Source organism: Pseudophryne corroboree, chromosome 6, assembly GCF_028390025.1.
Source record: "Pseudophryne corroboree isolate aPseCor3 chromosome 6, aPseCor3.hap2, whole genome shotgun sequence".
Taxonomy (NCBI): domain Eukaryota; kingdom Metazoa; phylum Chordata; class Amphibia; order Anura; family Myobatrachidae; genus Pseudophryne; species Pseudophryne corroboree.
Window position 1 is genome coordinate 458374336 of NC_086449.1, and position 16570 is coordinate 458390905.

The following is a 16570-nucleotide window of genomic DNA, read 5'->3' on the forward strand; positions in this document are numbered from 1 at the left end:
AGCTATTGGTCTGCCCTGGTGAAGGTCCCAGAGATTAGCCTCTGATCTTCACTACACATGTGCAGGCCGGATCTTATGTATCACATGACTCGTCAGACCAGGCCAGAGGGACGAGCTGAGAGTGCATGGCAGGACCCACTGTGACTGTGCGCGTTAAGGTAATAGGACCTGCTGCTGCATCTTTCCACTCCTATTGAGTGCTACCGTTGGAATGTATTCCAGTGGAGAATTAATTTATAAAAAGGACAACACACAGAGGTTAGACATTCAAACATACATTGGAGATCACTTACAAACTGCACGACTGCCTATGAGCAGCACACACTTGGCTTTGGTTCTGCCATGCGCATTGTTTTTCACCACATGTAGATCAAGGCCAAAATTTTGGGAATTCCTGCGAGTTTGCCTGTATTTTTCAAGCAACAATCATTTAAAAGGCAAAACTAACCTAGTTTTACATTGGTAATGATTTCCTTTATAAAAATATGGGTAAACTCGCAGGAATTCCCGACCAGCTATTAAATTTTACTCCAAGGGTGCAAAAAACTGCACAGACCTTGGGTAGAAAATTGGTGTAGTGAGAGCAATCCTTGCCAAATATAAAGTAGGTGCTATGGTGAGTATTTCATTCTGCAGGATGTGCTTCTTTGCTGTAAAAGTGATTCATGGCTAATTTTAAATTGCAAAATTACTTCAATTTTAAATCAATTGAAAGATTCTGGCCTCATTTCAAACTTTAAGAATGTATTTCGTGCTTCCATTTTACAGCTTGGCAGAGAATTGTATATTTAGGCACACTGAAGGTACATACACAAGGAGCGTTTTTGCCCAGTGTGTATGCACAGCGATGATCGCTGACATCGCTGGGCTGAAAAGCGCTCAGTGCATACACACTGAGCGCTTTTCCCCCGCTGCCCAGCGATGTCAGCGGGGGTGAGCGGCTTTCCATAGCAGGATGCTATGGAAAGCCGCTCTACCTGCCGTTCATCTACTGGTAACACCAGTAGATAAACGGCGGCTGCCAGCGATGAAGTGGGAGCGCGCATCAGCACTCACCGTTTGCCCATACACACTGGCGGCTTTGAGCTGAAAGCAGCTCAAAACACCAAAAGTGAGCTGCTTTCAGCTCAAAATCAGCCAGTTGCGATGTGCTGAGCGAGGGCGGACAGGGGGCCGCTCACTTCACACAGCGGTGAAGTGAGCGACCCGCTAGATTGAGCCTGCATGCAGGTTCAATCTAGCACCGGTGATAGCCCCGCGCATCGCTATCGCTGAGGGGGCTACACACGGCAGATCCTTGCTTAAAAATCTAAGCAATCTAGTCAGATTGCTTAGATTTTAAACACGGATCTATCCGTGTGCACCCCCCTTTAGACTTAACAATTTGCACAATGCCCCTTTTGATATTTCCCACTACTAGTTTTCTCACCAGTGCAAAACCAAACTGTTTCCATGAGCTTTGAACATGACCCCACATATCTCCCCTCAGAATTATGACACAAATGCATTTTTCAGTAAAAAGGTGCAAATGTGTATTTAAAAAAAAATATATATTTTGTATCACTGAGTAGGCATACATTTTTTCCATTGGAGGATACTCTGCAGCTTACCACTAGCACTTTAAGAGGTCAAATCAATCAGGTGTCACACCCCAAATTACATTTGCAATTCAATTCCAAACTCACACTGCTTTGTGCGCACCCCACTGAGCAGGTGAAGGTAAAAATGACAGTGCAGAACCTCTAGTACCAATGAATAATCACACACTTGTGGGTGCTTCTGATCCTGGTTATCAGGGCCGGTTCAAGGGCGCTCTGGGCAGGAAAAGGGGCGTGGCCTAATACAGGGGGCGTGGTCAGTTACGCCCCCTGTACATTGCTAGCGCCGCTTGAATGCTGAGCGGTGCGCGACGACGTCATCGCGCACCGCACAGCAAAAGGTCCTCTCCACGAAGGTCCGCTTGAATGCTGAACGGTGCGCGATGACGTCATCGCGCACCGCACAGCAAAAGGTCCTCTCCACAGCAAAAGGTCCTCTCCACCGCACAGCAAAAGGTCCTCTCCACGAAGGTCCGCTTGAATGCTGAACGGTGCGCGATGACGTCATCGCGCACCGCACAGCAAAAGGTCCTCTCCACAGCAAAAGGTCCTCTCCCCCGCACAGCAAAAGGTCCTCTCCACGAAGTTCCCTTCGTGGAGAGGACCTTTGCTGTGCGGTGCGCGATGACGTCATCGCGCACCGCTCAGCAAAGTTACTCTCCACGAAGGGAAACTAGACGCATAGCGTCTAGTTCCCTTCACAGGAGGGGGACGGCAGCGGGCAGCGGAGGCAGACGGGGGACACAGCGGGCAGCAGTGGCGGATCTTGCCACGGTGCAGCGCCCTCCGGATGGCGCCAGCGCCCTCCGGAAGGCGGCGCCCCGGGCAAAAGTCCTGCTTGCCCGTGGCAAGATCCGCTACTGCTGGTTATGCCCAATATTTACAAAGGGCAATGCTTTTACCAGCAAGACACAGCTAGTAAAAAGATTGCCCTTTTAAATATCAGGTGTGAATTCAATCAGACGAGCCGTGTGCTTCATAAATAAACACCTTGGAGGGGCTAACTAGCATAATTTGCCCAAAATGTGGCAGTTTTCAGGTGAAATTCCTCCAGAAAACAAAATAATGGGTGAAATGATGTGGCATCTTTTAGAACTTGCAAATGGGAGCTAAAAAGGTTTATCAAACTTTTTACATAGAAATATTAAAACACCGAAAATAAACCCAAAAAACACTTTACATACATTTTTCTGTACCCCAAATTGCTGGAAAGACTTTCATTTGATGAAAAACACTTCCTTGCTATCAGTCTTAAGGGCCATACACACTAGACGATTATTTTGACCAATATGGCCGATACCAACGATTGTAAACGATATATCGTTCACAACATCTAGTGTGTATGGTCCTAGCAATCAACAATGCGCGCACCCGTGCTCGTTGATTGCAGGTTGGCGGTCGGAGGTGCTGCATGCTCAATGTGAGCAATGTCCCTTGTGAAATCGCTCATCATGGCATGTGTGTACAGAGCCGCGATGATCACAATGTGACATCTCTCACCTCCCCGGCCGCGGCTCCCTCCCTGCCAGTGGCTTCATTCTAGCTGAGCCGCTGACAGGAGCTCAGTGTCCCCGTCCACTGCCCCCCCAATAACATTTTGTACACCCACTGCCCACCAATTATATTTCCACTGCGCCAACACAATAAAAAATTAAATTATAATGGGTTCTAAATTTTATCTATATAAATAAAAATTTGTATTTATATAGCGCTCTATCTCCAATAGGACTCAAGGCGCTTTTATATATTTTATATGAAGTCCAAAGGTGCGGCACTCCTAGGGGCTTGAATAATGGACAACAGCAGGGCATGCGTGTAGAAAAGTTTCAATGCCTTTATTGCAGCATTGTCATCAGGTCTTTTTTGCCGCAATAAAGGCATTGAAACGTTGTCTACACACATGCCCTGCTGTTGTCCTTTATTCAAGCCGCAAGGAGTGCCGCACCTTTGGACTTTGTGAATATTATTTGTGGAGGCGCAGGAACGCGGTCTTAATGGGGGAGCCGAGCACTCTGGTCTGTCTGTATATATATATATATATATATATATATATATATATATATATATAAATATATATAAAATTTGACTTATTTTTAATGAACCTATTGTAATTAATTTTTTATTAAGTTGGTGGCACAGTGGAAATTGGTGGGGCGGTGGGTGATAAAAAAAAAAACTTAATTGGTTCCCCCTTCTACAGCCCTGCCCACACATCCAGAAATGCCTCCCAAATATTAGAATATGTAAACAAGGTGCCAATTCCAAAGATATCTTTCATCTTTCACATTGTTTGAAAAATTGCTTAAGGCCCATACACAGTGGGCGATTTTGAGCTGAAAGCAGATCACTTTTGGTGTGTTGAGCTGCTTTCAGCTCAAAGCCGCCCAGTGTGTATGCCCCAACGATGAGCGGTGATGCGCGCTCCCGCTTCATCGCTGGCGGCCGCCGTTCATCTACTGGTATTACCAGTAGATGAACGGTGGGGTGAGCGGCTTTCTATAGCGTCCTGCTATGGAAAGCCACTCACCCCCGCCGACATCGCTGGGCAGCGGTGGAAAAGCGCTCAGTGTGTATGCACTGAGCGCTTTTCAGCCCAGCGATGTCAGCGATCATCACTGGCCAAAAATGCCCAGTGTGTATGGACCTTCAGTGTGTACACTCAATTTCGTTTGTCAGGGCTCTGGGAAGTTCAAGGGAAATTGCTCATCTTCCATATTGTTCATCTTTCACATTGGTCACGTCTTCTAGTGTGTAGGGCCCCTTTACACCACCATTTATAAGAAGTTCTAAAATCATACATTTCACATATTTTACGAACCTCTGGTACTTTCCTTGCGCCCACTAACAGCATTATATGGCCCTGCTAACTCAGTAGCCACTTTTCCAGTGGGGACGGTTTCCCCGCTTTTTCATGCACTTCTCCCACTTTACTTTTTGTAGAAAAATCGTACAACCTTGCCACGAGTCCTGTGAATTTACATTTCTAATCGAATCTCGCATTTCCCAGGTACACGCCTTTACGCAATCTATGCATATTTCATGATAAAAACTCACTTTTGCAAACTCCTAACTGAATTGACCTTTAAAAGTAGACAAAATGTTTAACAAAGTCATGTCACGGTAAAAACACAACAGCGATTTACTACGAAAAAAAGGATTCCTCTAGTTTAATATAAACAAACATAATTAAAACAGACTTGTTAAAGTGCATGAAAAGAAAAATGGAACAACGACAAAAAACACAAATCTATGCATTCCAACTAACAGGTTTTTTTCCCCCTACATTATTTTACACGGGAAGAAAAAAAAATAATTGAAGAAAATAAAAGTATTTAAAATGCACACTATGTATTGATTTAGCAAGCTTCATACAATAGTAATGTGAATGCACTTAATTCACAGGGACAATTAAACCTCGGTTTAAAAGGCTCCCACTGAGATGAACAAATGCAAGGGTTTACAAATTACACTGTCAGGAAGCCAATAATGGATCAGATTGTGAATGCATCAAAACAAAGTTCACATGCTGTTTAGTCAAAAATAAGAAGCACTGGCAAAAGGACTGATTCATGGCCAAGGAGAATGCTGTTAAGCAGAGTGTGCAGAAAACAGAAGAAGGTATAATGAATAAAAACAACGGTCAGAATACTGTGCAGTATTCATTCTGGAAACTATTTCTGGCCACTAACTATGCAGTCCATACATAACATTACACACAAATAAAGTAATCGCTGTGCAAGGAAAATATCATGGTCCTAAAAAATTATGTAACGACCAGACATCCTTTACTCACCTGGCTGAGCAAGGATTCAGTCCAACTCCCTGCTGGATAAATAGTTTCTGCACTCACAGCCATCATATTCAGCTGATCCAGGTAGCACTTCTACAGCTAACAGTTTACATTCAGTAATTTCAGTCTATAGGTCGGTATAGTGGGGAGTAGGGCACAGACACTGCTGAGCTCCTCCTTGATTCCCCTTCCACACTTTCACAATCTCCACAGAGATCCCCTTCTCTGACCTGTAGACTGCTGAACACATGGCATCAGCTCCCAGGGCAGCAATGCTGTCCACACAGCAAACAAAGCAATTTAAAATCATTGATACTTATCCAAGTATTTATACACCAATCAGCAATAACATTAAAACTACAGACAGGTGAATTAATAAAATTAATATTAGGAAGCTAGTCAACAATCAGTTCTCGAAGTGACGTTTTTAGAAGCAGGAAAAATGGGCAAGCATAAGGATCTGGGAGAGAGGATCTCAAAAAAAGGTCCAAAAAGGGTCATGGGCACCAAAGCCTCACAGATGCACGTGGGGAGCGGAGGCTGGCCTGTCTGGTCCGAGTCCACAGAAGAGCTAATGTAGCACAAATTACTGAAAAGGGTAATGCCGGCTATGACAGGTGTTATAACACAGTGCATCGGAGCTTGCTGCGTAACCACAGACTGGCCAGGGCTTAAGCTGACCCCTGCCCACCTCTGAAAATGCCTACAATCGGCATGTGTGCATCAGAATTGGACCATGGAGTCATCTAAGATGGTGGCCTGGTTTTATGAATCACATTACATCATGTGGATGGCTTGGTGCATGTGCATCGTTTACCTGGGGAAGAGATGGTATCAGGATGCACTATGGGAAGAAGGCAAGCCGGCAGAGGCAGTTTGATTCTCTGGGGAATGTACTGCTGGAAAACCTTGGGTCGTGGCATTCATGTGGATGTTATTTTGACACGTACCACTGTACGTGTACGTACAACTGTATTCCCCGATGGCAGTGGCCTCTTTCAGCAGGATAAGCACTGTGCCACACTTCAAAAATGGTTCAGGAATAGTTTAGGGAGCATGACATACAGTTCAAGGTGTTGACTTGGCCTTCAAATTCCCCAAAATTTAATCTGATGAAGCATCTGTGGAATGTGCTTTAAAAGAAGTCTGAGCCATAGAGATACCACCTTACAAAACTTAAAGGATCTGCTGCTAATGTCTTGGTTTCACCACAGGACGCCTTCAGTGGTCTTGTGGGGTCCATGTATGCATGGGTCAGAGCTGTTTTAGTGGCACAAGGGGGCATAAACAGTATTAGACAGGTGGTTTCGATGTTAAGACTGATCGATGTATATTATATGTATTACTGATTGATGTATATTCTATGTATTATGCAAGACTACAAAATATATAGATAAAAAGATACATAGTTTCTCACCCTTACCTAAAAAGATACTCAGACACACCTTAACCTTCATTCTTTATCTCCACGTGAGAACATTCCCGAATAAGAATGGGCACTTTTATTTTGCAGGAAAGGTAATGGAGACAATGTGCAGCATTAGATGGTGGATTCAGGAAGATTGTGGTGTGATACACACCCTTATATGAAAAGTTCACACATCCAATTTGCTGCAATTTGTCCCTACAAACAGAACTAATATACAATAAATACAGATATTAACAATAATGGTGTTGCACATGTATGAAAGGACTTACGTGATGTGACTCATCACAGGTCAGTGTTACATTTTCTAAACTGTACTAAGCAAAGTTACACCTGTAATCTGAATGGTATACACATTGCATCATAGTATTAAATAAACACTAGAGTCTTGTCTGCTCTTTGTGAATGCTACAGCAACACCCCAGGAGCTAGGGTAAACAATCTGGATGTACAAATTAGGTTTTATATGGAGATGTTAGACTTGTTTCTTGCGCACCCCTGTATGCAATGAAGTTCACAAGATGACAACTGGAGAGAGGTGCAGACAGCCCAATTGCAGGTCAAAAGTGGGGTGAGAAATAAAGGACCAGAAATCACAATAGGTGCAAATACAATGGATCATGCGGAAATTCCAGTGATGAACAGGACAATATTTTGTCCCATTATAAGGCCCTTATTTGTTAGAGCAGTAAAGTAACACGAACAACTACTTGCCGTTTCTGTAGTAACTACTAATTTAATTTGCCAATATAAGATGGCTACAAGGGGAAGGAGGAGGAGTGGGTGAAGTGGAATCAAGAACCCACGGATTGTTGTTGGACCTCCCACTCACACCCACCTCCACAATATCATCACAGTGCCCAGTTTTTGGTATAGTCTGTGAGACAAACCACAGAGCTGCTCACAGGGCTCTTGCTAGGGAAGGGAGCTCATTAGTAAAATCGAGAGGGTACCTATACAATAGGAGATCACATTGCTTCCTTTTTTGAAATGACTTACTGGGGCACTCGCTAGTAGATACTCTGAGCGTAAAAAATAAAAGTACTGGAAGCTCAAAAGTGCAACCATTGTTACCTGGGAAAATGATAGTCACTGGACACTTATGACAGGCGTGACTAAAACAAAGTACCTTTGAGAGACAGACTATTGTTATATTTCACAGGTGGCTACACAACTTAACCTGTCAAATAATCACATGTAAATCCTTTGGAATTCTCCCCAGGTTATTTTTCTTTCCCCATCACGAAACTATGAAAGGCAATAATTCAGGAAATGTGACTCAGATCGACATGCCAATGTGAAAAAATAATAATTTCTACAAATAAAAAACAAAACAAAGACCCATGATTAATTCGCCATCGCCAGAGGTCACACAATAATTGATTGATGTTTACCAGTGTACAATTAAGATGTTTAAATTACTTTAAATTTAAATAGATCTGTCTGGGAGTGGTCCCACAGTTGGTTACTGTATTGCTAACAAGAAAAGCTCAGGAAAGGTCACTGAGAAGATCCAATCAGGGCGGATATAAGAGGATTTCAAACACTTTTCTACTCCAGGAATACATTTAAGCATACCATAAAAATTAGAAGATAAAATATGGCACACAATTGTGAGTTTGTCCAGAAAAGTTGTGTGAGATGGGTGTTTTCCCAATATGTGATGGGAGAAACCAGCCATGGTGCCAATTGCCAAATCACAACACAAACCTGTGCTTTATGTAATGGTAGCAAAGACAAAAATCACTAAAAAGACCTCAATTTAAATCTTTTATAGTATGCCAGAAAGTATGTGGGAGAAGCAGGATTTGGTGGTATGATGAGTCCAACAAGGAACATAGAACATTTCTGTAATGAAATCCACTATGTTTGGCACAAGCCTAACCATGTGCATCACCGAAATATCATTATGCCCACTGTCATTTAAGCACAGTGGTGAGTTATACTATGTGCATTTTCCTCTGCATTAAATATTAAACACCCTGTTAAAATAGAGGGGACAATGGTATTGAACCAAATATAGCGACATCTTGAGGTAAAGGACAATTACTAATCAGCAAATGCCACATTGAAGTAGTTAAGTAAATGTACTAAGTACAAAAAAAATCTATGTGTAGAGGAATGTCCTATTGAAGTCCACTGAAAATCTGCACAATGATTTAATACAAATAAACATCTGTTCACCAACATTCCACATCCAACCCGATAGAACCCACCAACATTTCACAGAAATGGGGGCAAAAGGTTTAGGGTCCAGATAGGCTAAGCTGGTAGAGACTTATACATACTGACTCATGTACGAATAAACTGCAATTGTAGACATACCATACTATTCCTTTAAACCGGGACACATGATTTACACAGGTTCTCTAGCTGATTTAAATGGTTACGGATCAATGGGTCGACAGTCAGAAGGTCGACAATGTCTAGGTCCACACCAAATGGTCGATATGCCCAAGGTCAACATGGGCAAAAGTTGACATGGAAATGATCGACACATGAAGATCTCAACATGAGTTTTTGATGGGGGGTTTTTGTGTCAAAATATCCCTTCTGGCTCACAGAACCCCAATTAGTGCACCGTGTCCACTCACTTTGCTCGCTTCACTTGCCATGCTTCCTTGTTACTATTCCATGTCGATGGTTAAGTGTGAAAAGGAGCAAAAAAGAAAATATGAAATATAAAATAAATAAATCATGTCAACCTTTTCAAGTTCTGACCATTGTCAGGTTGACCATTTCAACTTGTCGACCATTTGGTGTTGACCTTTTCACTGACCACCTGTTATTCAGATACTGATTAAAACCAGGTGAAATGCAGGCTTGAAGTCAACCGTCCCCAGAACCTATCCTAGTTTAGTAAGGGGTAGTATGGTCAGTGGTGGATTTTCCACTAGGCGGGGCAGCACACCAGGCTGATGAGGCCAGGTTATTCTTTTTTGCTGCCATAAAAACTTTTTTTTTTCCATATATTTTAATTTTGCAACGGACGGGATCAGGACAATGGGCAGCACAGTGTCGTAATCGAGGTAGTAGTGGGGTGAGGAGGAGGATGAGGATGCTTTGGCGGTCTCGAGGGACCCTGACTGGCCCCAAAATGAAGGGGGCGGTGACGTGATGAGGGGGCGGCCAATAATGTGCCTAGGGGCGTCTGACCCCTAATTCCGCCGCTGAGTATGGTAAGCCTATGTAATTGTAGCTAATGTAATTCTACCAAGAAATAAAGCAAGTTCCTTGATCTAAAAAAATAAAATGTGAAAAGTGCCAACGGGGTGAATACTTTTATCGCTACAGTAACCTGAGCGACAGTCACTAGGACCTGCAATGCAAAAGCTAGAATTCACAGCAATTTAACAACACACAGTACAAGGTGTTACCCATCCCTTATTAGTTACACAATAGAAACTCAACATACAGAAAAAAACAAAAAAAACACATAATACAGTATGTTCAATTAAGTATAGTAAAAGCAAATTCCAACTCACTTTTCATACTCAATGTAATCTGGTTTTCCTCAGATCTTCCGCATTACATATTACCTAACAAAATACTGTTCTACACAGAGGCAGAACTCTGGGAGGCAACGGAGTCATCTGCCGCCGGGCTCCTGCTCTGAAGGGGGCACCTCTCCTCCCATTCTGTAACACCATTGAATTAAGTTAATTTATAGCTGCCACTATCTCTTCAGTGGCCGACTTCCTCACTGGTCCCTGCACCTTACAAATCACACCCTTTTTATTATACTGAACATACACATTTTACAAGTATCACACCCAGGATTAGAAACCACAACCTATTACATTGTAAGCACTGTTTGCTCCTGTAAAGGAAATATGAGAATTTTAACTATATGAAGTTACTTCTCTGACAATTACACGTAACTTCAAATAGTTAAAATTCTCATGCTAACTCTACAGGAGCAAATAATTCCATCAGTAAAGTGTCTGCTGTTAATGTAACAGGTCATGGGTTCTAATCCTGGGTATGACTGCTAAGAAATGTGTGATTTAAAATAAAAGACAATTAATTGTATAAATACAGTATATACATTTTTTTCAGAACACTACACACACACACACACACACACACACACACACACATTTATCTTAATTTAGGAAATAGGGGGGCACCAATATTTATCTTGCCTCCGGGCAACTGTGACAAACTTACGCCACTGGTTCTACATAAAATATTTCACACTGTACTGCTAAGCATCCTGAGACTTAAGCTAGGTACATACCTGGCAGATCAGAGGAACAAATCCACAATCCAGAGAACAGCCGATTTTCTGTATACTCACTAGTTATCATTAGAATGATAAAATTCCCTAAAGATTGTGCATGTGATGTTTTCTGTCAAGGGCCCCCGCCTCCCCCCCCCCCACCCCCCCCCCCCCTCAAAAATGTGAGCGATTAGTTGAACTGCTCGCGTATTAAGGGTAGCCCTCTGCCTCTCCAGCCTAGTGTGACATCATGCAGCCGGTTCCATACGCGCCTGCACTGTTCAGACCGCACCCTCCCCCCAAAATGCTGCGTCACTGCCCCAAGCCGGTACTTAGATTGCGATCTAAAGGCCCATACATACTGGGTGATTTTGAGCTCAAAGTAGCTCACTTTTAGCATTTTGAGCTCAAACTCGACCAGAGTGCATGGCCGGGCGTCTGACCCCTAATTCCGCCGCTGAGCTCCAGACTCCCAAAGCTTCTAAATTAAATTAAAATGTGTGTATAGGATTTATATCAGTCAGTGTACATTTAGATTTATGTTGTTTATATATAAAATGTATATATAAACCACAAATATATACAGACTAATATAAAGCCTATATACACATGTCAATCGATTCAGAAACTTCAGGAGGCCGGAGTTGTGCATACAATTGCCGCTGGTCACAATATCCTGCAGGGACTGATGGGAAAAAGTCCCTCTATCCCTGCGTGTTAGTCAAAATGAAGGATATTCTTTATATAACAGCATTCTGAAATGGTGTTATATACAGTAAAGATTTTTCAAGTTTTAATGTTTTTTATGCTTGTTGAATGACATAAAACCTTAAACCACCTTAGAGATGAATGGAGTGATCCCTACTGTGCCATATTCAGAGAAAAGGGTATGAACAGAGAAGAAAATTGCTTTATCTTCTCCATTAACCCTTTGCTGAATAGCGGGGTTGCATATATATTGGCCGTCGGATGTGCTGCGGGGCCGAAGCGATATGTCTGTGAACCAGTGGCGGAACTAGCGAGCGGTGGGCCCAGGTGCGACAAAATGCTTTGGGCCCCCCCCCCTCCAAGTCCACCCACTCACCCCTGGAGAGGATCTGGTGAGGGGGACCTGCTCAGGGCCAGAGAAATGGATACCTAGCAACAGTGCCGTAACTAGACATTTTTGCACTGTGTGCAAGAAACGGCATCGGAGCCCCACCCCTGCATGCAAAACAGGGGCAGTGCGCGCCGTAGGCGCGCGCAAAAATACATAGTGGCGTGGCTTCGTGGGGAAGGGGTGTGGCCACAAAATAATACCAATTCAGAAAACGGTGCACAGTAGTCTCCATTATTCAAATTACGCCGCACAGTAGCACCACTACACCAGGTAGAGACCCTTTTACACCTTACAGGGGACAGATTCCTCTTTTTACACATTACGGCAGACAGCGTCCCCTTTTTACACATTACGGCAGACCGCGTCCCCTTTTTACACATTACGGCAGACAGCGTCCCCCTTTTTACACATTACGGCAGACAGCATCCCCATTTTTACACATTACGGCAGACAGCTTCCCCTTTTAACACATTACGGCAGACAGCGTCCCCTTTTTACACATTACGGCAGACAGCTTACACTTTTTACACATAACGGCAGACAGCGTGCCCTTGTTAAACATAGCGGCAGACAGCGTACACTTTTTACACATAACGGCAGACAGCGTCCCCCTTTTTACACATTACGGCAGGCAGAGTCCCCCTTTTTACACATAGCGGCAGGCAATCCCAAGAAAGAAAGAAAGAAAGAAAGAAAGAAAGAAAGAAAGAAAGAAAGAAAGAAAGAAAGAAAGAAAGAAAGAAAGAAAGAATATACTTACCCTCTCCGCTGGCTCAGGCTCCTCGGTGCAGCTTGACGATTCCCTGGCAGTAGAGAAGGAGGAGGAGGGAGGTGGAGGAGGGAGCCGCAGCAGCGCTGTGTTATTGGTGGAGGCGCTGCTACTGCTGCCCCTCTGCTTCACTATAGGCTGTTCTTGGAAGACAGCCTATAGTGAAGCAGAGGGGCAGCAGCAGCAGCGCCTCCATCAGTAACAAAGCGCTGCTGCGGCTCCCTCCTCCACCTCCCTCCTCCTCCTTTCCCCGTACCGCTGCTCCTCTCCAGGCGGCTGTGCGCTGCGGGCAGCGGTTGCCCGCAGCACACACCGGCATGTAATGAGTCAGTTTGACTCATTACATGCTTTGGGCCCCTGGACAGAGGCGGGCCCCAGTGCAACGCACTGGTTGCACTGGCGGTAGTTCCGCCTCTGCTGTGAACGACAGAGTTCACAGACATATCGGCTGTACACACTGGCCAACGGACCCGCAATATATTGGCCATTCAAGAGAACGGACAATATATCGGCCAGTGTGTACCCACCTTTAGAGAAACAAAATGAAAAAACTAATAATAAAACGTAACCATTAAGTGCAGCTAAAAGATACTTTGCGATTAGGATTTGGACATTTAGTTTAGAAGTGTAAATAAATACAGGAAACCCAAACAAAAGTTGTCTGATGCAGTCGATGTCACTTGGAGGCAGAGTTATGGGGTCTAACTTTGTATTGACACTCATCGCAGCAATCTGCATTTTAACAGAGCAGAAATGTACTTATTTGTTGCTCCGACCAGAGCTCAAACTAAAACCCCACGCCTCTGCGAGGGCTAAATCTATTTCACTGGCAGACTAGTGCTGCCAGAGTAGGGTCTCAGTGAATTGCGCATGTATGGCCAGTAGCTGATATCTGCACACCGTAATTTCACCCAGTGGGGATCAAGCAAAGCTTTACAGGTCCTCCATTACAGAGTATAGGTAAAGCCATCTGAATATAAATGGAGAAGACACCGCAAAACTCAGCATGCAATATGTGAAAGTACAATGACTGCAAGAAACAGGGGGGATTTCTCTATGGCAGTGATGGGGAACCTTTGGCACTCCAGCTGTTGTTGAACTACACATCCCAGCATGCCCTGCTACCGTTTTAGCATGGTCAAATAGCAAAACTGTAGCAGGGCATGCTGGGATGTGTAGTCCAACAACAGCTGGAGTGCCAAAGGTTCCCCATCATTGCTCTATGGTATCCCTATTACTGAATCAGAAGATGTAGAGATAACTTTCTCAGGACTTTGCAGGAGAAGAAAGTTATCACAGCTTCAGAATTAAACCCCTATGTTTTGCAAACAAAATATAGTTTTGTTTTGCAAAACATACATGCAACATGGCAGTCACTAAATTCCTTTGCTTGCCCTCTTGCACAACAGACATGACGACACTATCAGTGTAATGTATGATTTATGGATATTAAACAGCTTGGCTTCCAGTAGTGGGCTGATTACCCAGACCACCTTTAACAGTAAAGAGCTGTTACATTGTGGATTAGATCTTCATGTACATTTGATCAATGATAAATAGCCAAAGTACTAGAGGCCACCAGCCAGACTTAAAAGTGAAAGACTGAGGACACTGTAGGAAAACCATGTAACTATGTTGCAACTTTATATACATTGCCCAGCCTGAGCTATTGACATGTTTCCTTAATTCTAAAATAACAGGTTATATAACACTGGCTGCTCCCACTGTCACTATTTCTCATTAAGCTGAGACATTTAGCATTAGGGGGTTGGTCACATTCCCAACAGCAATACAAGACTGAGAAGGCCATCCCAGGCCAGGACCTGTCCTCCCCACCCTCTCCCGGGACAGCAATCCGTGCAAACACCACAAGTACCAGCTGGCTATCAGTGTACACGGCTCACATAGAAGCACGCTAAGCGGCCATGGGCGTGGGTAGAGCCCTCCCTGCCCAGCTCATTCCCACATCGCCTGCTCCAGGAATATGCCCTGAGGGCTGCCTGGGAAAGCTGAAACACATTTCCCACAACACGGATCAGAAGCTTCCAGCAATGTAGCAGCAAATGTAAGGGGAACCTTGGCGTCCCCGTGATGACAGCCCTCCGCCTGCTCTGCGGGATGAGAGCTCTACATTGTTTGTTAAAACTTTCAGAAGAGCATACCTTGTGCTACAGGGGGGCGTTCGGGTGTTATTCCGCACAGGGAGGAGGGATGCACCGGGCAGAAACCTTAGGGAGGCAGCTGCAGGCACACGAAGTCCATAGAAGGGAATTGTCGCCAGGCAGGAGTCAGGGCTGTGTAGCCAGCAGCCAGTGAAGGGACCAGGCACACCTTCGCTCTGCATGTGCCCGGGGCTAGGTCATACATTAGGAAGGAGTGTCAAAGTCCAGTCCAAGCAGCAGCAACTAGCACTATCCGCCCGGACCCCTCCGTGCAGCCAGACACTGACACAATACACAGGCTAATCTGGAGATCGCCCCTTCCCCCCAGCCCCCGCCATAGGAGATCCGTGCAGGGAAGGGAGAGGCATGCTGCCCAGGCTGCAACAGGTGATATGACACATACAGCATGTCAGCGCTCACTCACCCAAGTTGTAGCTGGCTGCAGCCAGTGCTGGGCTGATCCCCGGGTCTCTAATCCAGCATCAGCGATCATCCCGCTGCGCCCACACACCCAGCACCCATATCCGTCCTCCTGGGAAGAGCTCCGGGCTACAGCTGCACGGGATCCCTGGAAGAGAGGAGGAGAGCCGGGCACAGACACACCTGTGGGCGCTGCACACATCCGCTCCCCAGCACAATACCAGACAGGAAACAGAAAAAAAAAACCCAGCGGAGAAAGGAGAGACGAGTCCTCCCCCCAGCTCCGCAGCATCGGGTTACACAGGCGGCTGTCCGTGCCGGGGAATGCTGATGATGGGGTATAGGGCGGGTGGGAGACACAGACACTGCCGCTGCCCCCTCCTCGCCGCTAATCACTCACCACATCGGCTTCATCAATAACAAAGGCGTGTTTACCCCTCTCACTTTCCATTCACACTTCGGATTTATCACAATAAATAAACAATTACTGCGGTCACCGCCATACAGCCGAACCCACAAGCAGTAGTATGGTCATCGTCATTGTTATTTCTATTATTGTGTGTTCCTGAATGATTTACATTATATATATATATATATATATATATATATATATATATATATATATAAAATCACGTCTATTGGGTAAAGTCCCAATGGTATACACTACAGTACCTGTAGAAAACCATCAATACATTGCATAATAAACAAGGTTACGTTCCCCAGGTTGAGTTTATTAGCTCACACGAACATGTCATGTCACAGGTAAGAGTCGACATTAATGTCTGCTTTGAGTCCTTTGTCAAGACCAGTTGCAAGGCAACACAGCTTCCTATACAGTTATGACCTGCTTGTCTGATGTATTATTAAATTCAACAGTGCCTTTATACATTTTATAATGTTTTGGTTAGTGTACTTCTAGATGAGATTTTTTTTCCCATTTATATATAAATTTGCTACAATATACAGTATGAGTGCCGCTTTCATCTGGTCTGTACTGAACGAAGTGATGCTGGTTGGCATAATGTTTGAGCAGGCAACAGGGGTCAGTATATATTTCGCCGGGACCGGATGTGGGATCACCGGA

The 16570-nt window shown here is 44.4% G+C and overlaps 1 protein-coding gene across 3 annotated transcripts in view; it reads right to left on the reverse strand.

Annotated features, from left to right (window-relative positions):
- The window catches only part of PLXNB2 (plexin B2), a 357268-nt gene extending 341453 nt beyond the window's left edge, over window positions 1–15815 (reverse strand). For 2 of the 3 annotated variants that reach the window (XM_063927157.1, XM_063927155.1), the window contains exon 1: window positions 15491–15815. The gene's annotated coding sequence lies outside the window, so the exon portion shown is untranslated. Of the gene's footprint in view, window positions 1–15066; window positions 15355–15490 lie in introns of those variants that run through there. The other variant, XM_063927156.1, reaches the window with a different exon arrangement.
- Window positions 15816–16570: the final 755 nt, after the last annotated feature.